The 27,596-nt window shown below is 45.4% G+C and overlaps 1 pseudogene; it reads left to right on the forward strand.

Annotated features, from left to right (window-relative positions):
* Positions 1-21,680: 21,680 nt before the first annotated feature.
* On the forward strand, positions 21,681-24,683 carry LOC147825085 (signal transducer and activator of transcription 4 pseudogene; annotated as a pseudogene).
* Positions 24,684-27,596: the final 2,913 nt, after the last annotated feature.

Raw genomic sequence — 27,596 nt, forward strand, 5'->3', positions numbered from 1 at the left:
GTTTGAGAGCCCAGGGCAGTATGAAGCTTTCCTTCTGCATTTGTTCCTTTTTAATAGTTGTACCTAATACAAAGATATTTTAAAGATGGCTTTTACTAACTTCCTGACACAGTGGACCACTCTCTTGTGTTTTGAAACTCTTCCCTTGGCTTCCCGGATGCTGAGCTCTCTGGCTGTTCTTTCTCAGTTGGCTTTACTGATTCCTTCCTGCTTCACCAGCCTTTCAACTTTCAAAGCCCCTGCACAATGTCCCATCCCCTCTCTCCCACAATTACATTCTCCAGTGGTGATCTCTCCCTGACTCACCTGCTAAAACATGATGCATATGAGAGCGACTCCCAAACTCAAGTTTCCTGCCCATACCTCTGGCCTGAGCTCCAGAATCATAGATGGAACTGCTCACCTGACAGAAGGGAGCAGGCTCCTCAAAATTCTATGTACAACTAACAAGAGATTTCTTTTTTCCACTCACCTCTCCCAGCTGGGTATGTGGCATCTCCATTCTTCCAATTTCTAAGGGGAAAACTTTTGTATTAGGTTTCTGTTACTGTTACAAAAACACAAAAAATCTGAGTTAGGCCACTTTGAAGGAGGGGAGATTTATGTGGGCTCACAGTCCTGGATGTTTCAGTCCATGGGTAGTAAGTAGGTCCTGGTGCTTTTGAGCTGGTGGCAAGGCAACACAACACAGGAGGAGGGTGGTGGTGGAGCAAAGCTGGTCCCCACATGACAGTGGGAACTACAGAAGAAGAGACTGGGTCCCACAGTCCACTTTGAGGACATGCCCCCAGTGAACTATGACCTCCCACTAGGCTTCAGCACCAAGCTGAGCACCAAGCATCTAACAGGAGCCTGAGAATATTCAGGTGCAAATCGTAGCAACCCTGGACGTGAACTGGATTTGTTTCTTTCTCTCGCCTTCCACATCCGCCCCTCAGTAAAACCCGTCAAAGGCACCTTCAAACCACAGTCAAACTGACCCTTCTCACCACCTCCACCACTTCCGCTGTGGGCAGAGCTGCCATCAGCCGGCTCCACAATCCCCGGAGGAGCCTTCTCACCACCTGGCTTTCTTCCTGCTCCCTGAGAGCCTGTCTCAGCAGCCAGAGCAATTCCTTGAAAGTGTCCCTCTACTGCTTCACGCCCTCAGCTGACTTCTCTTGCTCCATGGGGTTCTCTGCATAACCTCACCCTCTGCTGCCCACTTCTCACCTCTCACCATCCACCCTCTCCTGGGTTCACTGGACCCTGACACACTGATTCCTGTATTCCTGTAAATATATGAAACCAGCTCTCAGCTGTGGGCCTGTGTATCTGCTGTGCCCTATGCCTGGGACACTCTTCATCCAGTGTCCCCAAGTCTGTGCCCTCACCCCACAGATTACCCCCAGACCTCTTATGCAAACTTGCATTCCCACTCCCACGGCTTTCTGTGCCTTTGACCTGCTGTGGTTTTCTGCATAGCATTTGTTAGGGTGTGGCAAAGCTGGCTGGGGAAGTAGGCGTGACCTGTTAATTACAAAATCCCTGGACACAGGCACAGAACAGTTCTCAAAGTCCTGTATGTGGACTTCTCACAAGAACTTGAGCAGGTTTTCATAGGATAGGCCAGACCTGATGTTAGCTGGAGCAATGGGTGATACAAAAATGACATCCACACTGAGCGTTGGCTACTGTGTTCGCTCTTGCATGGTGGCTGCTCTCATGCTGTAGAGTATACTTCTCTTCCTACTTTTACTTGGCCCAAATGCCCTCTGCAGAGCCTATTTCTTTTCCTACTTTTAATAAAATTTTGCTGCCATTTGTGCTTTTCTTGAACAGTTCTCTTCTCGGGATGGAAAGAACCTAGAAACCACCTCCAGAAGGAGACTCCAGCACCCCAAACCTGGTAATGACCTGACATGTTATGTGCTTCTTGGCCACTCGTTTGTCTCCTCTAACCATCATGGAGGGTTCTTGAGTCTGGGACTTGATTTTGCTCCTCACTGTGTCTCTAGACCATAGCACAGGGCCTGGCACATGGTATGTACAAATGGATGGAAGTATTTCCAGAATGGTATGGCCAGTCCACCTCGTCAACCCAGAGGTGGACTTTATTTCACTCAGAAGCTGCCTTTAAATGCTGTGATAACAGGAGGGTCTAGAAGTGACAGCAACTACCCAAGACCAGGAGCACAATGAAGAGAGAGAGGCAAGACTACAAACATTGGGAGTGAAAAGATTTTTTTTTTTTTTGGTACCAGGGCTCAAACTTGGGTCCTTGTGCTTGCACAGCAGGTGGCGAAACCACTGAGCTAAATCCCCGGCGCAGAAGGATTCTTGGCAGTCAAAAATATGGGAGACCCAATGTGGTGGTGCATGTCTGTAATCTCAACATTCAGGAGGCTGAGGCAGGAGGGTTGCTGCAAGTTCAAGGCCAGCCTGGGTTACATAGTGAGTTCTTCCCTGTGAGTTTTTGCAATGAAGTTGCTTGCTATTAATGGAAGGAGGTGGGCAGGACTTCTCAATGGCCGGAGAAGCAGTTGGCCCATTTCCCTGGCTCTTTCTTAGATAATTTCCAGTCAATATGGAAGAGTTAATAGGGTTTGTGTTTTCAGAGCAGTTGGTCACATGGCTTTTTGTTGAGTGACAGAATTCAGAATTTTCTATTCTCCGGACATCTACTGGGTACTAGGTATTTGTTTACACATACCAGATGCTTGGGTAAGTGTCTGTAAGACATAATATCCTTGAACCTCACTACAGTATGAAATGTGGGGCCACCATTCCCCTGGTGAATGCAGGGGCCATCATTCCCCTCTTCCTGGTGAGGAGCAGGCAACGCCTAGGGTAACCCAGCCAAGGAGCAGGGCAGCCACCCAAAAGCTGTGCCACCATGCCCAGCTTATTTCTTTGGTTTAGCTTAATATTTTTCACTCAGTTAAATCAGAGCCTTTCTCCACTTTAAGAATATGTTATTTTTAGCCGGGAGTGGTTGCTCTCACCTGTAAACCCAATACTGTGGGAGGCTGAGGCAGAGCATTGCAAGTTGAAGCCCAACCTGGGTAACTTAGTGAATTAGTGAGAATCCATGTCAAAATAAAAAATGAAAATGGGCTGGCGATGTATGTAGCTCAGTGCCAAGGCTCTGGGTTCAATCTGCAGTACCTTTCCCTCACCAAGAGTTAATTTTAACAAAGTAACACAACCATGAGTTTAAAACCAAATATTGCTAAGAAGCATAAAATGAAATCATTACCCCTCCCTTCCCACTTCCCCGGATATAACTAGTCTCAACTGTTTTCTCTTCTGGCATTTTCCTCCAGATTTCTAGATAGTATGCATACACTTCTGCTTATCTGGGTCCTCTGTAGATGAGGATTTTGCTGGCCTAGGCCCTTGTTCCATTCTTCTATTTCTTTCCTTACTCCAAATATGGGTATAAGGCAGTTTTCATTTAAATTATTGTTCAGTGCTGCATTATTAGGATTATGTTTTATTGTTCACTCTTGAGAATATACAATAACATGTAGAATGTTGTCTATGTAATTAGGTTTCCTCTCTTTTGTTTGTTTTACAACTTTTTGTTTTTCCTAGAGTTAATAAGTGCCTTGTTTTTTCTCTACTCACTTTTCTGTATACCTAATCTCCTTATTTCCAAATACCCCTTCAAATTTATTAGTTCCATGAGCAAGTTTCTACTACATGCTGGGCATAGTTCTTGGCACTGGATACTAGGAGTGAACAAATTAAACAAAACTCCTGCCCTCATGGAGCTTATATTGGATTAGATATCCACCATAGTTTCTTTCTGAATACTTGGACATCTGATAGCTGATCAGTCATTAAATTCCTTTTCCCCCCTTTAAATTTTTCCTTCAGAGACCTCTGCTTTCCTGTTGCTTGTTCTTTGGGCTTTTCCTTTTATAATGTGTTTTTACAGTTTACCTGTTTAGTTCTACTTGTAATTTTCTTCTTCTCTAGAATATATTAGGAATTTTTGTAAATCCCTCTTTTGTAAAAATTTACAGTGATATACATGATATAGGGTATGTGGTGCCGCATACTTTCTTCATTTTCTTTTTTAACACAGGTTCTGGGTATTCACTGGGGTTTTCAAAGTGGATGCTTGAGAATTTTCAGTGGAGTTTCCTTGTGTGTGTGTTTTTGTTTTGTTTTTTTGAAATTTTCTCCCTTTCTGTTTTCTCCGTTTCACATTCCTACTAGTCAGATGACCTTCTCACTCTTACCACCCTGAAATAAGTCTTTAATTTTCTTTTATCATCTACTATCCATCTCTTTGTCTTTTTATTTCATGTTCAATGACTTTCATTTTTTTTAGCCCTCCCTTTAATTTTTTATCTTCCTGTTTGTCTGAGAAGTATGGAGGGGCTGGGTTGGCTTCGCCAAGTGGTACCAAGTGTTACATCTAGGTTTGCTAACCAGCTTCTACAGGGAGACAGGGCTCTGTGTTCAGGTGTGAATTGGAATAAACAGGAAATTCAGCAGCCTTGAGTTTTCTCAGTCAGGTGCTTTGAGGGAGGCCGGGGTGATCTTAGTGCTGTGGGCTAATGTTTAGAAACCTGCTGTATTTGCTCCTCCTGTGCCAGCGAGGTAGTAGCCCAGGTGAAGAGAGCTCATGGGAGCTTGGTAGAGTGTGGTCAAGAGAGGTCTTTATAACCCTAACTTAGTCCTCCTCACTGGTAGCTTTATGCTTTCTCTACCCTTCTCTGAAATGAAGTTCACAAGTGACTGGGAAAAAATTGCATTTTAAATAAACTCAAATCAGAAGTCAGAGATTTGGGAGGGATTTTTTGCAACAAAAATGGAGAACTTCAGTGAGTCAGCCCATTCCCCCCTATATCAATAGATCAAACAATTAACATAAAGTATATGTTTAAGTTAAAACCTTTAATCTGTTCCATTTTTATGAATACTTCACTTTAACTGATTAATTTTTTTCTATTCACTGAGCCCAGATACTTGAGGTTTGAGAGACAAAAGACCCAGGGTTCTTCCTGGAGTGATGTATGTGTCACCCATGTCCTGTAGATTGGGGCCTGGGTCAGGGGGCTCCATGTGGCATCTCTTTAACCCTTCACACAGCCCAGAGAAGCAGGTGGCATTGTCTCTATTTGGTACTTGAGAAAATCATGCCTTGGGTACACAAGCCATGTGGTGTCAGACTTACCAAGGGCATCCAAGCTGGTTCCCAGTCCAGCTGCCAATTCCACAGCCTCACCACATAACAGAATGGGTCTCTGGATCTATTCCATGTTCCTGCATTGGGAAGGAATGCCCAGAACCCAAGGAAAGAATGTGATGGGTGAGGAAACAAAGTTCCCCGGACAGACTCACATCTTGAACTTGACTGCAGAAATGGCAGACACTACTTCTGAACTGGAGGGTTGAGTCCAGGCAGGTTCCTCTTGTCCACAAGGATCAACACATGACTCTGCCACCTCCCTGTGGACCATAGTGGGGATGGGTGTGCCGAGTGGAGGAGACCATAATATTGATTTATGCCCAAAGCAGGCTGTGAAGAGTTAACCCCACAATTGGCTTATTTATAGAAGTGAGTCTGGCTGAAGCCTACATGCTGAGGTCAGAGTAACTTGCACCCAAATTCCATTCCCACAGCTAAAACCTTCTGACTAGAAGGACAATGTTCTAATTACAACCATATATTTTGTCTATTTTGTTCCTAATTCAAGAACGTGCCTTTGTCAGTTGCGCCAGCATTGGTCATCCTGGCACCCCACTTTCTCTCTTTTAGTTCTGTCTTTTAGGGTATTTTTTTCCTCCTGTGTCACCTGTGTCGTGTACTGGGCAGGATATTGCAACCTAAATGCAGGAGTTACCAGTACTGAGTGTTGAGAAGGATTCCCAGGCTGCATCTGCATTTAACTGAAAACAGTGTTGCAAGCAGTGAATGATGCCTGGGAGATGGGAGCCAGAGTTGACCCTTGCTGGCCTTGTAGGGGTGATTCTCCAACATGACCCTGCAACAGAATCAGCTGAGCCTTAGATCACAATTTCCTGGGCTCCACCTCCAGGGTTTCTGATGCAGGAGGTCTGCATTGGAGCCCAAGAAATTGCATTGTTAAGAAGTTTTCAGGTGATGTTGATGCTGATCCAAGGAGGACCATGGGTCTTGGGGTGTTGGTCCATATCTACTTCCCTTCTAAACTTTTCCTCAGTTGTGGTTTAGGACACTCACCCCAACTCCTCCACCATTCCCAAATACAAACCAATCCAAGAAGCTCAGAGGTCAAGATATAAGCAGTCCTTTCTTTCAAAAGTCAACTTTGATGATCTAGAATATGTACATGAAAGAGCAAGAACATGGATTTGGGAGACCAGGATGTTGGCCCCAATCTGTCACTATGGCTCTGCCTGACCACAGGAATGTCAGTTAAACTCTCAGCCTCTGTCTCCTCATCTGAAAAGTGGAGGATTCTAATAGTCTTGAAGGTGAGTTCAGGCTGGAAGATCTGTGATCTGTAACTGTCATCAAAAGCTTGAATTCCAGTGCTCCAGGAGGCTGAAGCAGGAGGATTATGTTCAGGCCTAGCCTGAGCAACTTAGTGAAATAGCAAGACTCTGTCTCAAAATAAAAACAAAAACAAAAATGAAAAATGGGCTGAGGATGTAGCTCAGTGTGAAGGCCCTGGGTTTAATCTCCAGTATTGAAAAAAAATTACCTGTGCTAAATATTTTATCAATCTGATCTACTTTTAGAATTCACAACCCCTCTGAGAAGCACGGGTTATTAGTCTGATTTCTTAGATAAGGAAATGAGGCTGAGGGAGGCTAAGCAACTGGTTAAGGGCACAATGTTACTTACATCTGAGCTGGGAACTATGGGTGCAGCTGTCACATAGATTAGGAAAAAATCCATGAGCCTAGGGACAAAATCATGGGCCCAAATGCAGGCTTCATCCCTACCTACTAGCTCTGTGGGCTTGGAGTCTCACTTTCTCTAAGCCTCAGTTTCCTCTGTAGAAGAATGAGGGTAATGAACTCTCCCTCGCTGCAGCTGTGGATGAACACATACTGTAAAATGGAATAAAAATTGTGCTTAGCATAGACTGAGCTCTAGTGTCCGGCTGGGTTTCAGTTGGGTCATGTGGGAACTTAGCTCTGCCTCCAGGGAAAAAGCAGTCCCACAATGTCCTTGTGAAGCCACCCCATGAGACCAAGCTGCTTGTGGAGGAGATGAGGGGTCCACCTGTGACTCAGCAGCCAGCTGAATTCTCCAGTGAGAAGGGTGACCGTTGCCTATTCTCAGCCTCCAGAAACATGCTTGTCATCATGAATTAAGCTGCACAAAATCAGCACAAACACACACACACACACACACACACACACCCACCCCACACCCACAGAGATCATGAGAAAGACTCCAGACAGATATCTGTTTCTGCTGTAGAAAGAAATGCTGTCCTCGAGAAATTGTGATACGAGTTTTAATTATTCCAAAGTACGAAGGCATTTCACCCCACAGATGGTAGGGGAGAGGGGCTTCCTAGTGGAGAGATTGAATCCTGGCAGGAAAGAGATGTGAAACAGAGCCCCAGCGACAGAGATCACAGTGACTGGTGATAGCACTGAGGTTGTACAGCCAGAAGGTCAAGAGTGTGAAGCGTAAAGAGCCCTGGAGTCAATATCAGGAGTAGGAAGTAGAGCCTGTATCAGGGACACTAGCGCCCAGCTGCAATCAGCACCTTCTCACCTGCAGGGTAGAAGGCAGCCTTTCCTACGGAATGGACTAGGGTTGGGTTGGGTTAGCATTAGGGTTAGGGTTAGCTTTAGGGATAGGTTTAGGACTAGGGTTAGGGCTAGGGCTGGGCTTTGAGCTAGGATAATGGTTAGGTTTAGGGTTAGTGTTAATTTAGATTAGGCTCAGGGTTAGTGTTAGTCTTAGGGATATGCTAGGCTTAGGACTAGAAGTAGGATTAAGTTTAGCTCTATGTTTAGTTTTAGGTTTAGGGCTAGGGCTGGTGTTTGGTTGGGGTTAGGGTTTAAATATAGCATTGGTGTTAGTACTGATAGAAGGATTAGGATTAAAGTTTTGAATTAGAGTTAGGGTTATGAGTCAGGATGTGTGTTACAGTTAGTTAATGTTATGGTTATGGTTATGGTTAGTGTTAGGATTTTGGTTAGGGATAGTTTTGGGTAAGGTTAGGGTCAGGGTTTTCCATGAGAATTAGTGTTGTTTTTTGGGGTTAGTGTTATGTTTAGTTTAGGATTAGGTTAAGTGAGTCTTAAGGATTGGCTTAGGTTTAGGTCTTGGGGCTGGTTTAGGTTGTTGGTTAGCGTTAGGGTTTAGCTTTGGGCTATGGTGAGGGTTGTGCCTGGGACATGGGCTAGGTGTAAGCTTAGGTTCATGGTTAGCACTAGACTTAGCTTTCTGGATGTCTCACAGCCATTCATGATGGAGGCCGGGTATATGGCACTCTGAAATTCAGTGTTCTAGATATGTAGACAATTGAGAGACCACAGCCTGTCTCCAATTTCTAAATCTAACCTATTCCAGAATACTGAGAGCTCGAGCTGTTTACATTTATAACAGCACTTTATAAACCACTATTGTTCCATTCACTTCTATGGGTAGAGAAGTCTCAACAAAACTCAAAGTGGTCAACCTTCACTTTTTTAAACCCCAACTCTAACTTTTACCCAAATTGTAGCAGTAGTCTTGGGCCTGGCTTTAATGTAACCCTAATATTAATGTTACCCCAACACTAACCCTAACCCTAAAACAAAACCTAACCCTAACCCGAATCAACCAGTCCCTAGCCTGACACCAATCCTAAACCAGGTCTATCCTACCCCTAACCCTAAGCCTAACACTAACACTAGCCCAGCCCTAACCATAGCAATAGCCCTAACCTTAGCTTTAGCTATAGCTCTAACCCTAGTGCCACACTAACCATAAACCTAACCTTGAACCTAATCTAACATTTAGCCTAACCCTAACCCTAAAACTAACACTGAAAGCTAACCAGAACCTTAGCCCAACCCTAGTACTAGCCCTAACCATAACCCTAACACTCAGGGTAAAACAAAACATTAACTATAACCCTAACCTTATGCCAAGCCCAACTCTAACCATAACCCTAATGCAACTCTAGCACTGATTAACTCTAAATTTAAAAGTAAACCTAAACCCTAACCCTAGCCTTAACCCACACCTAGCCCTAGTCTTAACCCTAAAACTAACACTAGCACTAATCCTAACCCTGAAACCTAACCACAGTACCCACCCTATTCCTAACCCTGACACTAATCCTAAACTCTAACCATAACCTTAACCCAACCCTATCACTAACCCTAACTTTAAAGCTAACACTAACCTTAAATCTAAAGCTATACCCTAACAGAAATCCTAATACAACTTAGCCCTAACACTAATCCTCAACCTAAACCCTACCATAACCCTAACACAATGCTAGATCTAACCCTAAACCTGGCCCTAACCTTAATCCTTATGATAACCCTAACCTTAAACCTACATCCTAACCATAACCCTAACACAACTCTATCGCTAACCCTAACCATAGCCTAACCCTAACCCTAACAGAAGCCCTAACGAAACTCTATCCCTAACCCACCCATAGCACTAACCATGAAGCTAACACTAACTCTAACCCTAAATCTAAACCCAATCTAGCCCTAACCCTAACCCTAACTCTGACACTTATACTACACCCAACCCTAAGCACAACCCTATCACATCCCTCATCCTAATCCATTTCTAGCTTTAACCTTAACCCTGACCTTAACCCTAACTCTAACCTTAACCCTCACTGTAACCCTAATCCAGCCCTATTTCTAACCCTTACCCTAGCCCTAACACTAATCCTGACCTTAACCCTAACTCTAAACTTAAATACTAATCATAACCCTAACCCAACTGCTATGGTTTGGGTCTAGATGTCTCCTCAAAGCCTCATGTGGTCATAGGCTTGATCTAAAAGCTGAAATTGATTCATGATGCAATGCTAGGCTCAAGGGCACTAGGATTAAGGGTGTGAGTGCTACCTGCCCTAAGTAGTCTGAATAAGATAAAAGGGGCAGGGAGATGCTGTTAATTTGTCTTGTTACCTTTGCTGCCTAGTGTGTGCCATGTTGCTTCTGCTCTGCCATGCCTGTTTGTCACCCCTGTCCTGGAGTTGGCTGATTAAGGACTGAGACCTCTACGAACTTAAAGCCAAATAAACCCTGTCTCCTTTAACTTTGAGTGTTGGGTATTTTGTCTCAGCAGTGAGAGAAAAGTAACTAACACACCAACTAAAGCCTTAATCCTAACCATAACCCTAACCTCAAAACTAAACACTAATACTTACCCAATCATAGGCCTAACCCTAATGCTTACTATAACCCTAACCCAACCCTAAACCTAGTACTAAACCTAACAACTACTCCTAACCCTAAACATAAAAACCTAAACCACAAACACAACCCTACCCCAACCCTAGCATTAAGCATAGCCCTAACCCTTAACCTAAAACCTAAATATTACCATAACCAAAACCTAGCCCTAAACCCAAGCCTAAACCTAGTCCCAGCCCTAACCCTGACCCTAACACTAAACCTAAACAATATCCACAACCCTAACTCAACCCTTGTGCTAATGCTAATCTTAGCCTTAACCCTAAACCTGACCCTAACTCTACACCTGATCACTAAACATAACCCTAACCAAATTCTGGACCTAACCATAACCTAGCCCAAACCCTAACCCTTATTATAAACCTCACCCTAAATCTGAAGCCTAACCATAACTGTAACCCAACCCTAGCCCTAGTCCCTAACCTAAACCCTAACTGTTACCACACCCTAAACCTAGCCCTAACCCTATCCTTGTCCCTAACACCTACCCCAAACCTAAACTTTAACCATAATGCCAACCCAACAGTAGCCCTAATCCAAAACACAACACTAACCCCAAAACTAAACTCTAATCCTTATCATAACTCAACCCCAGCCCCAACCTTAACCCCAAACCTAAACCCTAATAGTTACCATAACACAACCCTAACCTTAACTCTAGAACTGGTTAGGGTTGGTTAGGGCTAGGGCTAGGGTTAAGGTTAGAGTTTTAGGGTTGGGTTAGGGTTAAGTCTATGGCCAGGCCTATGGCTGGGTTTAGGGTTCAGGCTAGGGTTAGGGTTAGCATTAGATTTAGTGCTAGTGCTATGGATAAAGTAGGACTAGCATAGGGCTAGGTTAAGGTTAAGTTGAGGGCTAAGTCTAGGGTTAGGTTAGGTTTTAGGTCAGGGCTATGCCCAGGATTGGTTTGTGTTAGATTAAATTTTAGAGTGAGGATTAGTGTTAGGTTTAGAGTTAGGGCTAGAGATACATTTAGGTTTAAGTTTATGGCTAAGGCAAGTGTTAGGGTTAGGTGGGTGGTTAGGTTTCAGGCTAGAGCTAGGGTTAGGGTTAGGGTTTAGGTTTAATGTTAGTCTAAGATTTAGGGTTAGGATTTGGTTAGGGTTAGGGTTAGGGTTGGATTAGATTTATGGATAGGACCTAGGCTAGACTGAGGGCTAGGGTTAAGGCCAGGACAAAGGCTAGAGTTACCATTTAGGGTCAATGTTAGGGTTAGGGTTAGGACTAGGACTAGGGCTTGAGCGAGGACTTAGTTTATGGTTAGGATTAGATCTAGAGTTAAGGCTAGTGTTATGTTTAGGTTAGGGCTGGGTTAGAGGTTAAGGTTAGGGCTGTGGCTAGAGGTAGGTTTAGGGTTATGTTTGTGTTAGTCCTATGGTTAGGGCTAGTGTTATGTTTAGGTTAGGGGTAGAGATAGTGTTATGATTAGGGTTAGGGTTAAAAAGATTGACATTTGCAGACTCTGGTGAGGGAAGGGTTAGTATTAGGTTTAACTATAGGGCAAAGGCTAGGGCTAGCTTTAGGGTTAGAGTTAGGGTTATCATAGGGGTAGGGTAATGTTTAGGTAATGTTAGTGCTAGGGTTAGTGTGTAACCCATCAGGTTACCTGGAGCCATTTTTCTAAGCATCTCATCAGCTCCTTTAGCTCCTGCAGGCAGAAGGCATTGTGTCCAGGTGAGATAAATCAGTGTTTGAGGTCACACAGGTGCACAGGATCTCATGATCTGGGGCCCAGGGAGAGAATAAGGGCCCTGCATCCGGTGGTTCTCACACAGGCCAAGGTCAAACAGGAACAAATAATGAAATAAATAAACAAATTTAAGAAAGGGTTCAAAAGCAAATGTTGACATTAACCAGAAGATTCTTTTGACCCAACAGGAAGACTGTGGACCCAAACACAAACTAGGCTCAGCTCGGGGTCTGGTTCTGAGGGAGGGGAGTCCACAGAGATTAGCAATATCGATTCCTCATTTATTTCTGAGTTAATCATGTACAGATTGATTACAAATTCGCATATGAGCAAGTGCCTTATTCTTTCATCTCCTGTTGGCCTGTCTGGGACACCTGGGCCATGGTCACAGGGCATCGTGATAAGGTGGCTCGACCAGGACCTCCATCTCTGTTGCTTCCCAGGGTCACCAAGAGTCCACAAGTCAGGGCCTGAGTCAGAAAGAGAAACTGTCACACCTGAGGTGGTAGCTAGCACCTAGGGGAGCAGCCCTGGGATGTGAGATCCACAGCCCCAGCCCCGGGTCCTCCCCCTTCCTTGTATGTAAATGATGCAGGGAGGGCAGGGAGCAGCCTGTGCACCAATTCACCTGAAGGAGGGCAGGGGAGAAGTATGGGAAGAGCTGGGGGCCAGAGGCCCCAGGGCAGGGCCACTCACATAGAGGGGCTGGGGGCCACTGCATTTTTGTTTTTTGAAGTGCCTCTGTTAGGTGTTACAAAGTGAAAAAGTGACCTGCTAATCTCATTCCCTGGAGAAATGAAAACACAGCCCCTGGGAAGACTGCAGGGTGTCTACAGCAGCTGTGTTTATAATGTCCTCAATTTGGCTGGAGACAAGCCAAATGGCCATCGGCTGGTAACCTAATAAGCAAACTGGGTCTGTCCATGTGTGGTGGGTTGAACAGTGCCCTCCCCAGCCTAGCCCTCCCCCAGTTGTATGCGGGTGCTCCCTCTTGGAACCCATGAATGTGGCACTTAACAGTAAAAGGGTCTTTGCCGATGCAGGTAGGGATCTCGAGATCATCCCAGATTACTTGAGTGAATCTTGACTCCAGTGACAAATGTCCTTGAAAGAGCCACAGGTGGAGAAGAGGAGGCCATGTGAACGTAGAGGCAGAGACTGGAGAGTGGCAGCCCCAGGCAGGGACATCTGGAGTCACCAGAAGCTGGAAGACATAAGGAACCGGATCTCCCCTGGAGCCTTGGGAAGGAGGACACTTGGCTGACACTGATTTCAAACTACTGATCTTCAGAACTGAAGAGGAAATTTGCCATGTTTGGAGCCAGCAAATGTGCAATGACACATCATACCATGTAAGCCTATGCAGCAGTGGGAGCAACCAAACTACTGATGCATGCACCAATCACACTGGAGTACAGTGTGCTAAGCAAAAGAAGCCATGCACAAAAGGCAACACTCTGGGATCCCATCACAGGATTAGAGATGGAAAACCTTAGGACAGGCAGCAGAGCCCTGTCACAGGCCATCGGGCATGGCTGTGGGTTCCAGTTGGGGACCCTTACCTCAGAGACTCCTGCCTCAGACCAACCTAAAAAGGCTTCACCCAGAAGGCTATCTGAAAACTAGGACAGGAGGCCAGGCCTCCCTCCCCTCCCAGGTTTATGGGTCTCTACTGACCTGTCTGGACCGGGTCTTCCCTGCAGAGTTGCTTCTCAGGTGGGACCTTAGGTCTCAGTTTTGCCCCAGCTCTGGACTTGGCCTGTGTGTGTGGCCTTTGCATTCACCTGTGTCCTCTTCCTGCTGGGTCTTTGGAGGCTGAATCCACCTGCAGCCAGTGCCCACGACCCTCATGGAGTCTCCAAAAGAAACCTCTCTCTCTCTCTCCTCCCACCGGCACCTTGCCCTTCTCACTCCTCTCATCCCCCTTCCTGTCTGTGTCTTTTCCAAAAGACTTAAACGGTGGGATTTCTGGATTCAGCCTCAGTCACTAAGACTTTTCTGGGACCAAACAAAACATCAAGTTTGGGGAACAGGAGCCAAAATTCTGAGTTGGGTCCTCTGGGAGAGGGGAGCTCCCGCTTCCAACCTCTGGCTCCTGGGGACACAGCAGTGCTTCATGGCCCACTACTGAGTGCACCGTGGCAGCCTGAGGGAGCCAACCTGTCAGCAAAGTCCCTCTTCTCAGCTGGGCCTTTTTTTTCTCCCTGTGGTCCTGGAGATTGAACCCAGGGCCTTGGCACTGACCTACATCCCCAGCCATTTTTTTTTTTTTTAATTTTGAAACAGGTCTCACTGACTCGCTAAGTTGCCTAGGCTGGACTTGAACTTGTGATCTTCCTACCTCAGCCTACCAGAGTGCTAGGATTACAAGCATGTGCCACTCCCTGCGCAGTCTCTGGTTCTTAGAACCACTTCTGGGACCAGTGGTCTTAGCCTGGCTGCACCTGGTCCCAAAGCCCAAGACAGTGGCTCTTAGCCACTGATAGTTTATTTTGGAAAATGATCCCAAGAAACAGTATCGGGAGACCAGGAATAGTGTACAAAGGAAGGAGATCAAGCTGATCACTGCTGTGACAACTGGGGTTCACTCTACTGGGAACCCCATTTGAGCTATGCAGAACGCCTTGGGAACTGCCTGCTGAAGGGCTGGAAGAGGGCAGTATTTAGGGATTCCCTGCGTGGTGTCCACTCCCTGACTCCCCCAGTTTGCAGAAACTGTTGGAACAGCTCAGTGGGTCCCTGTGGTACCTCATGCCATGGCAGGAAGGGACCTGAGCAGGTCCTGGGGTCTGATGATTACCAAGGAGCTGAGACCATTTATAAGTTAAATACATAAAATAGACTAAAAATCCTCTTTGCTTTTTGGACTACAAAACTATCTCATGTAGGATGTAGGTATTTTTTAAGCATGTGATGAAATGCAAGTGCCTGGACCAAGGCCTAAGGTTTGAATTGTCTTGGGTGGGAGGGGAGGGGAAGGGGTGAGAAACACATTTGTGAGTCTGCTCTGGTCACACAGCCAGCCATGTTGTTGACTCACATCCTGAGCATTTCCTGCCTCTGCCCGTGGCCTTCCCTTTCCAAGGCCATCGTCTTGCCCAAGCCTCTGGCACTTCTTGACCACTGTCCCCTCACGAGCTCTGATTTTCCACACAAGGCGCCGGGGTGTTCCAAAAGAAGAACGGCACCACCTCCCTTTCTCTTTACTCTCTGCCCTGCCCATCACCAGACGGTCACTCTTCTAGCCAGAAAGACAGACACTCTGGAGCAATCCCAGGAAGTCCTGCAGCCCAGGTCCTTGCTCACCCAGGGGAGGTCCGACCTCCTCTCTCCTCCTTCCCCACTCTCTCTGCACCTCCCATCTCCTCTGTCCAGTCCTCATCACCAGGCTCTGTGTCCCGGGCAGCCCTGGAGTCCTCCTCTTGTCTCTTCTTTCTGCCTGCAAGGCCTTTCCCTGCAGAGAGAGGGGCGGGGCTCAGCTTCATATGAGAATGAATGAGCAGATCGCTTGGGAGGAAGGGATGGGGAAAATAACTTAGTCCATCTTTTTTCAAATCCTTAGAACCCAAAAGAGTGATCGATTAAGTAGCACTTGGTAAGTGCTCAGCTCAGTTTCAGCGCAGTGGCAAAGAAGGGAACAAAGGAATGAGTGAATGAATGCCATGTGTCGGTATAGCTGAGGACTAAGTGCAAGGATTACTAGGTGGAAAAGCCCTGGACCGGCGACCTGCTGATTTCACACTTGGCAGTGCCCATCCGATTCTGGGCGGACACCCAGCTAGGGGAGCGCTCACTCCAGGAAGCCGTGGGGCTTTCCCTGTGTCCGAAGTCCTCGGGATCCAAGGCCCTCAGTCACTGTGTTGGACAGGTGCCTGGTTAGACTTGTGGTCCACGGCATTGGCAACTGCCAGCCCCGCCCAGTGTTTGACATATTATATAGACAGAGGCTTCGGAGGAAGATTTCCCAGGAAGATGAAGACAGGAAACATTACCGAGATCATCTAGGAAAGGAGTTTCTGGAATTGCTGCTCCGGGGAAAAAATTAAAGTCAATGAAAGAATAAGACTCCTTCCTGAGGTGGAGAGGAGCACATAGTTCTTGTAACCACAGCTACTTACCGCTTTTCCCTAAGAACAGAAATGTGGGCACCCATGCTGGGCCTGAGTCTGGGAGGACATAGAAGTAGCATTTAATGGTTTCCCAGAAATCAAGGAACTGGTTGACTGAGGGTACTCAACGCACGAGTGAAAATAGTGTATTCCTTTCTTTTCTTTGTTAATTTTACTTTTTTATTCATACATGTTTGCAGTACATAATGATTACATCGTGGGGAGTTGGTACATGCACATAACACATCTTAATGCTTTTTATGTTCTATTACATCCCCATCTCCCATTCCCCTTCCTACTTGCAAAAGATCTACCCCTGTTATCCATCTTATATTTTCATTTGACAAATATTTAGTGAGTACCCACTACGTGGGGCTCTGCTTGGGACTAGTTCATCACCCACAACCCACTAACTTCTTTCCCTTCTAGACTTTCTCTGAAGTTTGTACGTGTCTTGTAGTGAAGGGCACAAACTTTGTAACTGGATGCTTGGGTTTGATTGCTGGATCTACCACTTTTTTTTTCTTTGAACTTGGGCCATTTACTCAACCTTTCTGTGCTTCATCTGTGAAGAGTGGACTAATGATATTACCTACCCACCGGAAAGTAATAAAGATTGCATTAATACTTGCAAAGTGCGTAGACTGGTACCTGGTAGAAATTAGTCCTCTATTAAATTTGTCATTATTATTGTTATTATTACCATCTCCATGTCTGCAGCAGAGATCATTGGTGTTTTCTCCCTAACATCCCTCCCTCCTCCTTTGCAACATAACCACAGATTCTCACTGGGTGTCTTCTCTTCCCTCCCTGCCCATGTTCGTGGTTAGTGTGGAATCCACTTTATGGATCTGGGTATAGTTTATGAGTGTTATGGCTTGTGTCTAGATGTCCCCACAAAGCCTCATGTGGTCAAAGGTGGGGCTTTTTAGAAGTGGTGGGATCTAGAGTATGTGACTCTGGGATTGATTCATGGTACAATGCTAGGCTCAAAGGCAGTAAGATTAAGGGTGTGAGGGCTACCCGCCCTAAGCAGTCTGGATAAGATATAAAGGGCAGAAAGACACTGTTAAGGTCTCTCGCTTGCTTGCTTTTGCTGTCTTCTGCTTGGCATGAATTGTTTCTCCTCTGTGATGGCCCTCTGCCATGCCACCCTGCCTTGGAGCCAACTGATTATGGACTGAAACCTCACACACTGTGAGCTAAATAAAATTTTGCTCCTTTAACTTTGGGTGTCAGGTATTTTGTCTCAGCAAGAAAAGTAACTAGGACTGAGCCAGTTGTAAACCAATCAAAACATTGCTTTTTCCTCCCCCTGGTGATGGGCTCAGGGCTGGTATTCCAGTTGGTAAAAAGCCAAATCGATCTTCCATTATCAGGTCAACGCCTTTTCTTTTTATTTGAATCAGGAATTTTCTGTCCCTGGCAACTGAAATTCCCAATAGAACATCACATACCATAGAAAACCTACTTAGAGGGTGGCTGCTGCCTTCCATGACATGGGCTAGGTGCTGAGAAGGACAGTGTGACTCAGGTGACTGAGTGTGACTAGGTGACTCAGGCACAGTTCCCCTGGCCCACCCTCTGCACCCAGGGCTGCCCTTGCTTAGGGAAGGAAAGCCTCACCCTGCTTGCTATCGGGTGCCTGCTGTGCCTGCATCCTGCATAATCAGTGCTCTCTCTCTCTCTCTTCACTTCTGGAAGCTGAGAGCCACACCTCCTTTGCTGCCACTTTGTCACTGAATCAAGGCAAGCGGAGATGTGGGTAGGTGCCAGTCCCCTATGACAAAGGACCCAGACTTCAAGGGACTGGATGATTAGGGTACATGTGTCTCAGGTGGGGAGGAATTTAAACTGGTAAGTCACGTACGACTTCTCCTGTAGTCCTGAGAACACACACACACACTTCATTGGGGACCCACAGGGACACACTGTAGGACTTCATCAGCTGGTACACCCTCTTCTGAAAGCTTCTCTTCTATAAGAGTCCATAGCTGAAAGGAAAACCACCTCTTAGCCACAGAGACGTGTTTGGTCCTAGGATCCCCCTTCCATACTCTACTTAGTGCTTCCAACCCAACTCTTTCAGGTAATAGATGACACTTACTTCTTAGTATATCAATTCTACTTCTTCAAGAGCCTGGATTCCATAGCCAGACTGCCTGCATCCCTTGCCTAGCTCTGCTGTTTGCAAGCTGGATGACCTTGGGTGAGTGATTTACCCTCTCTGATCATTGGTTAGTTCATCTATAAAAATGAGATAATAGTAGGGCTTCTTAGGATCTTTGTTGAGATAAATTGAGGCCACATGTGTGAAGCTCTTTCCTTTGGTTCCTTGAGCAGGCCAAGAGCTTCCCATCCCTATGTTTCATGTCCACTGTCCCCTGTGCCTGAATTCCTCTTTGTGGGGTCTCCCTCTCTTCATTCAGTAGTCTGTTCATATACTATCTGTCAAAGATGACCACTATGTTAGTTGGCTTTTCACTGCTGTAACAAAACATCTGGGATAATCAACTTAAAAAGAAGAAAGGTTGATTTTGACTCAGCTTTGGAAGTTTGAATCCACAGTCATTGGGCCCCTCTGCTTTTGGAACTGTGATGAGGTAGAATGTGATAAAGGAAGTGCAAGGTGGAGGAATCTTGTTAATCTCATGGCCAGAACAAAAAAGAGAGAGAGGAAGGTACACGGTCCCAAGATCGCCTTCAGACCCACAACCCCAGTGGCCTAGCTTCCTTCCACTGGGCCCAACTTCTTAACACTTCCACTTCCCAAGAGGACCATGGCTGTTGACCATGCTTTCAACACAAGGGCCGGTGGGGGACACTTATCCAAACCATAATATCCACCCTAATAATTCTCTTTTCTCCACCCTCTGGCTCATTTGTTCTTTATCTCATCCGTCCTTTATTTTCTGCATGGCACTTGGATTGCTCATTGTGCATTTGAGGACTTACTCATTGCCTTTCTCTCTCACTGGTAGGCAAGACCCAACAGAAAGGAAACAGTGAGTGTTTTCACTGCTGCAGCCCTGAGGATGGACAGTTTCTGTAAAGGCTCCATACATCATGACCGGATGAATTTGTAGAGCGGTGAGCAGTGTGGGGATGGCCCAACAGGTCACACTGGGAGAGCAGGACAGGGATCACTGGTGATCCTTGCTGGTGAGACGTTGTCTGACAGGCACCTGCTGAATCACACACATACACACACACACACACCTCTTTTTTGTTGGTGAGCTGGTAGATGGACCTTCTGGCAAATTCTACTGAGCAGCAGCCATGCCTGCCAATGTTTTCCGAATTGCTACATTCTGGGTTTGAGCCCTATCAGAGTTTCTTTTTTTCTTTGTTTTTTTTTTTGGTACTGGGGATTGAACTCGGGTCCCTGTGCTTGCGCAGCAGGCGGCGAAACCACTGAGCTGAATCCTAGATTTTCTATTTTTCAATTTATTTCTTCTTAGACTTACAGACTAAGGAGGTATAGCCAGAAAACCCAGCAGGGACAGTAGGCCCATCAACGAGGGTCGAACATAATTTATTGATTGGAAATTCTTTGAGTCCAGTTTAAGTTTTAGGAACACTATTAATCCCAAGAAGAACTTTGTGTTCATTCTTTTGAAAATAGGATACCATCAAGTCTTTAGAGTAGATTGTGTTTTCATAGTCTTCTGCAAACCTTTCACACAGGTTCAGTTAAGATCTAAATACACACAGGTAAAGCCAATGCTAAGTGTTGGCCAGTAGATGGCAGCAAATTTGAACTCGCCTGGGACATAGATTGTTTTATTTGATTGAACACGGCATTCAAATCAGCGCCAGCATAGTAAAGACTTGAAGAGCTTTGGATAAAAACATGAGTAAAAGTGTTCCCCCCCATCCTCATCATAATGAGCATCTTTATGAAGCCCCTTCACACCTCCAGGCTTTATGGTGTTCAGTAAGAAATGTTCATTGAATGCCCACTGCTATAGTTTTTTATGTGTCCCCCAAAGGGGCACAATCCCATGGGGGTTGAACACTTGGTCCCAGCCTGTGGTGCTACTGGGGAGTGGTGGTACCTTTAAGAGGAAGAGCCCAGTGGGAGGAAGTGAGGTCACTGGGCGTTCTTGAGGGGTTATTGGAACTTTGGCCCCATACTGTCCCCCCCCCCCCGCCCCCCGGCAAGGTGAGGCGAACAAGCTTCCTTTGTAACATGCTCCTGCCATTATGTACTGTGCTCCCCCTGGCTCAAAGAAAAAGGGCCAAGGGAAATGCACTGAAGCCATGAGCCAAAATAAACTTTTCCCCTTATTCAGTTGATTATCTCAAGGATTTTGTCGCAGTGACAGAAAGCTGACTGACACACCTACTTTAGGTGGGGGGGGGGCAGTCACGGCAGACTGTTGATGCCATGAAGAACGTTACCTTTTAGCCCCATCACTTAGTTATCATCCAGTGCAAGGTCTGCAATGATGCTTTTAAAGGGGGAGCACCGAGGAGCAAAGTGAAGTGTTGCAGAGACCTATGAAAGGTGGTCTTAGTCCAGTTCCCCAAGCCATCCCAATGAGGGAGAGGCACCAGAAATGAAAAGCAAGTTCTGTAACTCTCTACAGTGACTGTTGCGTCAACTAAGAGAAGAACACTCAGCTTTCAGAAGGTTGCATCATAGAACAAAGAAACAAAACTTTATGCCATCCTGAGCTCACCGTAGACTAAGGGGTCTCCATGGGGCTGACAAATGCTTGGCAGTTCAGAAAGAATTTGTCCTGGCTGATAGCTGTATCTGCAAAGGTTGCTTAGGAGGAACTGAAAGGAGGCCTTCCACAGTCAGGATCCTGCTCCACCGTGTTTCTCTCACACAGTGGCTAGGCAGGAGGACTGCATAGGAGAAAAGGCAGCTCCACAGGGAGCAGTGACCCAGGTCAATGAGTGGCAGGGCCCCGGCTATGTTGCCTGATGCTGCTGGACCTTCCCAAGCCCAGCTGATAGGTCTTAGCCAGGTGTGTGATGGAGTGGCTGTCAGCTCATCAGAAGCCCAGCTGGAGTGGCCAGTGCCTGAGGGATGGCCGGGGTAGCACCGTGTTAATCCCAGGCCCCAAGCACCAGGGAGTAGAGGGGTGGAGTTCAAGTATTTAGGACAATATAAAAGCCACTGGGCCTCGACTACATCAGGTACAGCCTATCCCAACTTTCTCCCTGATGATCAGAATCCCCTGGAGGTGTGAGAGGTGCTGATTACATGTCCAGGTCCCCAGGTGTCTCCCCAGACATTCTGCTCTGGTGGGTCTGTAGCAGAGCCTGAGTCTACTTCCAATAAGTTCCTGCTGATGGCATGGGGCTGATCCTTCAACCACATTTTTTTTTTTTTTTTTTTGGTACCGGGGATCGGACTCGGGTCCTTGTGCTTGCGCAGCAGGCGGTGAAACCACTGAGCTAAATCCCCGGCAACCACATTTTGAATAACAGGGGCTTAGGTTCCCTCTCAACTTTAGATTCTACAGTGAGATTGTGTCCCTGGAGTGACTATGATTTTGCATGAAGTAGAGTTGGACAGTTCACAGGTGAAGGACTTGGGATTCAAGCCAACATCAGAATGGTCCGATGCTCATCAGGTAATTATTTAATTAATTAAGTGATCCAAAGAGAATTAGTAAAGAAATACATGAACTAAACACCATACTAAGTATTAGGGTCATAGGTAAAAAAGTGAAGCACTGGTCCTCATGGAGTGTCTGGTTCAGCAAGAAAGGTAGGGATTAAACAAGAAGCGACACCACAGTGCAAAGGGGTCTTGAGCCTGCCATTTCTCACTGCATCCCTTGCTGCTGCCTGGTCCATGCCCCTTTGATCTCTTGCCAGTAAGACTGCAGTGATCTTCCCGTCCTGAGTCTGGAACACTTTCCCAGACCTTTTTGGGGATGGCCATTCCTGGTACGTAGGCCTCAGCTTCTCCCTCTTATTAGGTGTGTGGTTCAGGGCATGTTACCTAACTTCTCTGTGCATCACTTTTCTCATGTGTAACAGGGGAGGCAAGAATCCCTGTCCCTTAGGATTGCTGTGAGGAATAAATGATTATTGTTCACAGAGTCCACAGAAAGCATCTGTCAGAGGGAAGGCTGCACAGAGACTCTATGCTGCTCTTCCCTAGCCCTTTTACCTATTTGGGACACAGCCCCCTTTATCCAAATGAGTTACATCGTCCATCATATCATCTGTTTTATCTTCCTCCTGGTCCTTGTTATCAGACCACCCATGTCTTGACTTGTATTTCTGTGTCTTCACCTCCACCATCCTTGTCCTGTGCTGCATGTGTCCCCAGCTCCTGGAGCCAAGCCAGCAAAGGGAGCTTCTATTTATGAAGGCAAGGAACAAATGAATACAAGAGGTTGGGGGTGTCAGGGCAGCTGAGTGATGCTCTCTAGCCCAGGCCAGGCTGGCAGGGATGGATGACTTCTGCAGTGCACGTTAGTGACCTCACTGTGTCCTGCACCCCAACACAAAAGCTGCTGCCATTAAGAACAGTTGATGGAAAGAAATGGATGGGCTTTGTTGCCCTGTGCTGACCTCTTCTTTGAGCAGTTTGGGTCTTCCTGGAAAATCCTCAGAGGCTTTCAGCCCAGAAGTCAAAACTTGAAGAACATCTAGTTACTCAAGGCTAAAGCTGACAGTCTGCCTTGGATCATGCTGGTCTGTGTCATATCTTTGACATTTTATTTAAACACAAGCTTCTTTATTTAATAAACAGAAAGGTCCAGAGAGATTCTCCGGAGTCTTCTGCTAACATTAATCATCTTCCTGAACTCACATCCCAGTTGGATTGGGTATCTGGGGCCAAACCTGGAGGGAAGAAAGGTTGGAGAGGAGAAGTCCTCACACGCCTGCTAGAAATGCCACCATTCCCCCAACCTTCACTGAGCAAACGAGAGGATGAGACAGATGTATGACTTCTGGAGAGTCATTTTTTTCAGGATTTTGAAGGTTCCTAAAATATGCTGGGGTCTGCCTCACCCTAGGCTTCTATGAGTGTGAAATCAAGAGATTTAGGGAAGATGTCCCTTGCCTGTAAATGCCATTCTCATCTGCTTGCTAATTGATGAGAATAGCAAAGTCTTTCTTTCTGGCAAGAGACAAGTAACTTGGAAAATGCTTATGTTTGGAAAAGTCTGAAGAAATTCAGTCTAAGAGTTAAGGGTTTGATCTGCCTGTACGTCCTGACCATCGATTTGGAGACCAGTTCATTACCTGTGGTGATGATTTCCAACGTCAGTCAGCTACCTAATGCTTTCGCATCCATCATTTGGTACAACATGTCAACCAGTGATTCCCAGAACTTGGTTTTCTTGAATAATCCCCCATCTACCACTGTGAGCCAACTGCTGGCAATCAGGAGCTGGCAGGTTTGGTCCTACATCGGTCGTGGCCTTAATTCAGATTAACTCAATATGCTGGCAGAGAAGCTCACAGCGCAATCTAGCTACAGTGACAGTCATCTCACCTGAGCCAAGTTCTGCAAGGAGCACTTACCTGGTAAATCATTTACCTTCTGGACATGGCTTGAAGCAATATTGGATCTAATCAAGAAACACATTCTTCCCCTTTGGATTGATGGGTACATCATGGGCTTTGTTAGAAAAGAAAAGGAGCAGCTGCTGCTGAGGGATAAAATGCCCGGGACTTTTTATTAAGATTCAGTGAGAGCCATCTGGGAGGGATAACCTTCACCTGGGTGGACCACTCTGAGAACGGAGAAGTGAGATTCCACTCCGTGGAACCCTACAACAAAGGCCGGTTGTCTGCTCTGCCATTCGCTGACATCCTTCGAGACTATAAGGTCATTATGGCTGAGAACATTCCTGAAAACCTTCTGAAGTACCTGTGCCCTGACATCCCCAAAGACAAGGCCTTTGGTAAACACTAAGTTCCCAGCCATGTGAAGTTTCAAGACCAACAGAAAGGGGAGACAAAGGTTATGTTCCTTCAGTTTTTATCCCTGTTTCCACAATCCAAAGTAATTCTGCTGAGCCACAGTTGCCCTCTGACCTCCTTCCCATGTCTCCAAGTGTATACGCAGTGCTGAGAGAAAACCTGAGTCCCACAACCATTGAAACTGCTATGAAGTCACCATATCCTGCTCAGTGACCAGATAAACTCTGCCATTAAACGACTGTTCTTTGCCAAAGACCACATCTTGTTTCTTCAGATTTGTAAATACTGGTTTCCAGAAAATGGAATCTGGAGTGTCCCTCTTGCTGGCCTAACACCTTAACGGGCAGTGTGGTGGCTGCAGGGCAGCAGATCCGTCCACACACCTGTAAGAAACCAGTGTTAGTAACAATTTAACATTCACAAAATGCAATAAAAATATAAAAGATTTAAGGGTTTGTCCAAGACCTTTAAGTCAAAAGGTTGTCATAGGGAGAAAGCAGAGGTATATGCAAAGGAGGTACATAGAAAGAGATGTAACCAGGCGAGTCGCAGGGAATACGCTGAATCAGCCCGCTCTAGACAGGCAGGTCTGCGGACTCCCTACCGAGGTCGCGAGTCGCGCAGGACATGCCAAATCAGCCCGCGCCCCGGCAGCAATCCACTGGACACCCCCTACCCCCGGTCCTCTGGCCTCTTCTCTGTACAGCCACCTGGTTCCACACTACAAAGATGCAGAGGACACTGGACCGCCAGACCACTGTACTGGGTAAGGTGGAGTCATCTTCACCTCCCATCAGGACCCGGACTATCTTCAGGGGAAGGGCAGCTGGAACCTGCAATACAACTCTGCAGAGTTCAACCCTACAGGAGGACAGGGAGCTCAGCTTGGGACTTGCAGCCAGAAATCTGCCTGAATCTCATGGGTCTGTGACTGGCTTACTGAGACGCATTGACTTATATCTGCACACGCTGCCCATGTTGTCTATGGTGACAGCAGAGACATATACCCTGAAAGAGGCCCTTCATCTTCATGGTTATTTTTTATTCCCAAAATTAGTTTTATTAGTTTGTTTTTTCTTCTCTTTTCTTTTGCTCATCTTATCTCTAAATTTTTTCCCTACTCTTTGCAAATATTTGTTTTTCTCTCCTTTTTTTCTTTTCTTTTCTTCTTTCTTTTCTCTTTCCTTTCTCTCTCTCTTACACTCACTCTCTTGCTCTCCCACATTGTTCATCTTCCCTTTTTGTCCCTGTTTTGGTCCTCATTCAGAGTTCTTCTTTATTTTCCTATTACTCTCTTTTTCCTTCTCACCTGTGTGCTCTTGCCACACTGCTAACATTCCCCTATCCTTCTTCCCATCTGTCCCTCCCTCCCCAACCCCTTCTAACTCCCCATCCCAAAAGGTAAAGTTGTTATATTGAAGAGTGTATTCACTATATGTTGGGTTGGTCCTCGATCTTGATTTAATTCACACAGCTAAAGGTGATAGATTAATAACTACCACAAAATGTCATTTTCAAAGATGTACTTGATGTAATAGTGTTGCTGATTGTATCACTTGGGCTAAGGTGTTGGTATTGATCTAGTCAATGAACCTTCCTAGTATAAGGAAAATGAGATAGCCTTAGAGTCATTAGAGACTGAAAACTTAAAGACCAGCTATATCTGGAAGACACCTCTGAGAAGCAATCATTCCATAAGGGTTCTAATTACAAGCAACAAAGACACCTACAATAAGCAATTTCAAACTATCAACCCAGGAGTTAAACCAAGGACAGTACCAAAAACAAAAATGAGAAGACGTTTAAGCAAGGCACAAACTCAGACTTCCACCCCACCAAGGGTAAATCCTGGGGGAAATGAGATGGAAAAGTCCCATAACCAACCACCTGGATACCCTGAACTGATAGCACAGGAAGTAACAAAACAGATGAATGAGGCTCTAGAAAAATTCAAAGCAGAAATAATCTCTCAGATATCCACAGAGATGATGAGCAGAGTGAAAGACATGATTAGAGGATCTAGAACAGAAACAGATAAAATAATAGATAAGCTCAGAAACATGCTGGAAACTATGAATACCCAGCATAGGAATGAAATGGAAACCATGATTGCCCAACATAAGAAAGAAATGGAATCCACGAAACAGATTCAAACAGATACCCAGGAGATCAAAATATCCATTGAAAGTATCCATAGCAGATTAAGGGAATCTGAAGATAGAATATCAGATATAGAAGACAGGATCGTGGTTAGAGACCATGAAAATAGAGATTTCTTAAAAATAGTAAGGGACCATGAGAAATCAATCCAACAACTGCTAGACAATGCAAAGAAGAATAACATAAGACTGATAGGAGTCCATGAAAAAACACGAGAAAGCACAATTGACATAAAAAAAATCTGTTCACAGAAGTAAGAGTGGAAAACTTCCCAGACAGAGGTAGAGAATTGGACATACAGATAAGTGAAGCATATAGAACTCCAACTAGCCATGATCAAAAAAAAATCTACATCTAGACATATAATAGTCAAGATCCCAGAAACCCAACAGAAAAACAAAATCCTACAAGCAGCTAGAGAAAAGAAACAAATCACCTACAAAGGAAAGCCCATCAGAATCACAGCAGACTTCTCAACACAAACCCTCAAATCAAGGAGAGCCTGGAGTGAAGTATTTCAAGCCCTAAAAGAAAATAACTTCCAACCTAGACTGTTGTATCTGGCAAAATTATCTTTCAAAATCGATGGGGAAATTAGATACTTCCACAACAAAGAACACCTGAGAAATTTCATGAACACCAAACCAGCACTACAAGCAATTCTAAACAATATCCTAGAAAAAAGCAATGAAGGTCACAACTCCATGAGGCCCGAGGGAAGCCACCAGGCAAGGTAAGACACTAAAGGGAAAGGGGGAAAATAAGAAATAAAAGAGCCAACAAAAGTAAAACATCATGACAAGGATAAATCAATATCTATCTATTAATTATAACCATCAATGTTCATGGCCTCAATTCACCAATCAAAAGAAATAGACTGGCAGAATGGATTAAAAAGGAAAATGCAACAATATGCTGTATACAAGAAACACACCTAACTCAAAAAGAAACTCATAGACTGAAAGTAAAAGGATGGAAAACAGTTCTCCATGCCACAGGAACCCAGAAGAAAGCAGGGGTAGCAATCTTATTTGCAGACAAAGTAGATTTCAAACAAAAACTAATTAAGAGAGACAAAGATCGTCACTACATCCTTGTGAAGGGAACAATCCAAGAGGAAGAGATGACAATCCTAAATATATGTGCACCAAATACAAATGCCCCCAACTATACAAAACAAATATTAATAGATATGAAAAACCAAATAAACACTAACACAATTGTAGTGGGGGACCTCAATACCCCACTATCACAAATAGAAGATCATCTAGACAAAAAGTTAACAAGGAAATTCTACAACTGAACCAAGCTATTGAACAAATGGACTTAATAGATGTTTACAGAGTGTTTCACCC

The sequence above is a fragment of the Heterocephalus glaber genome, unplaced genomic scaffold (genome assembly GCF_053883595.1).
Source record: "Heterocephalus glaber isolate CG9 unplaced genomic scaffold, H.glaber_assembly_v1.0 deba00001509, whole genome shotgun sequence".
NCBI classification, from domain to species: Eukaryota; Metazoa; Chordata; class Mammalia; order Rodentia; family Bathyergidae; genus Heterocephalus; species Heterocephalus glaber.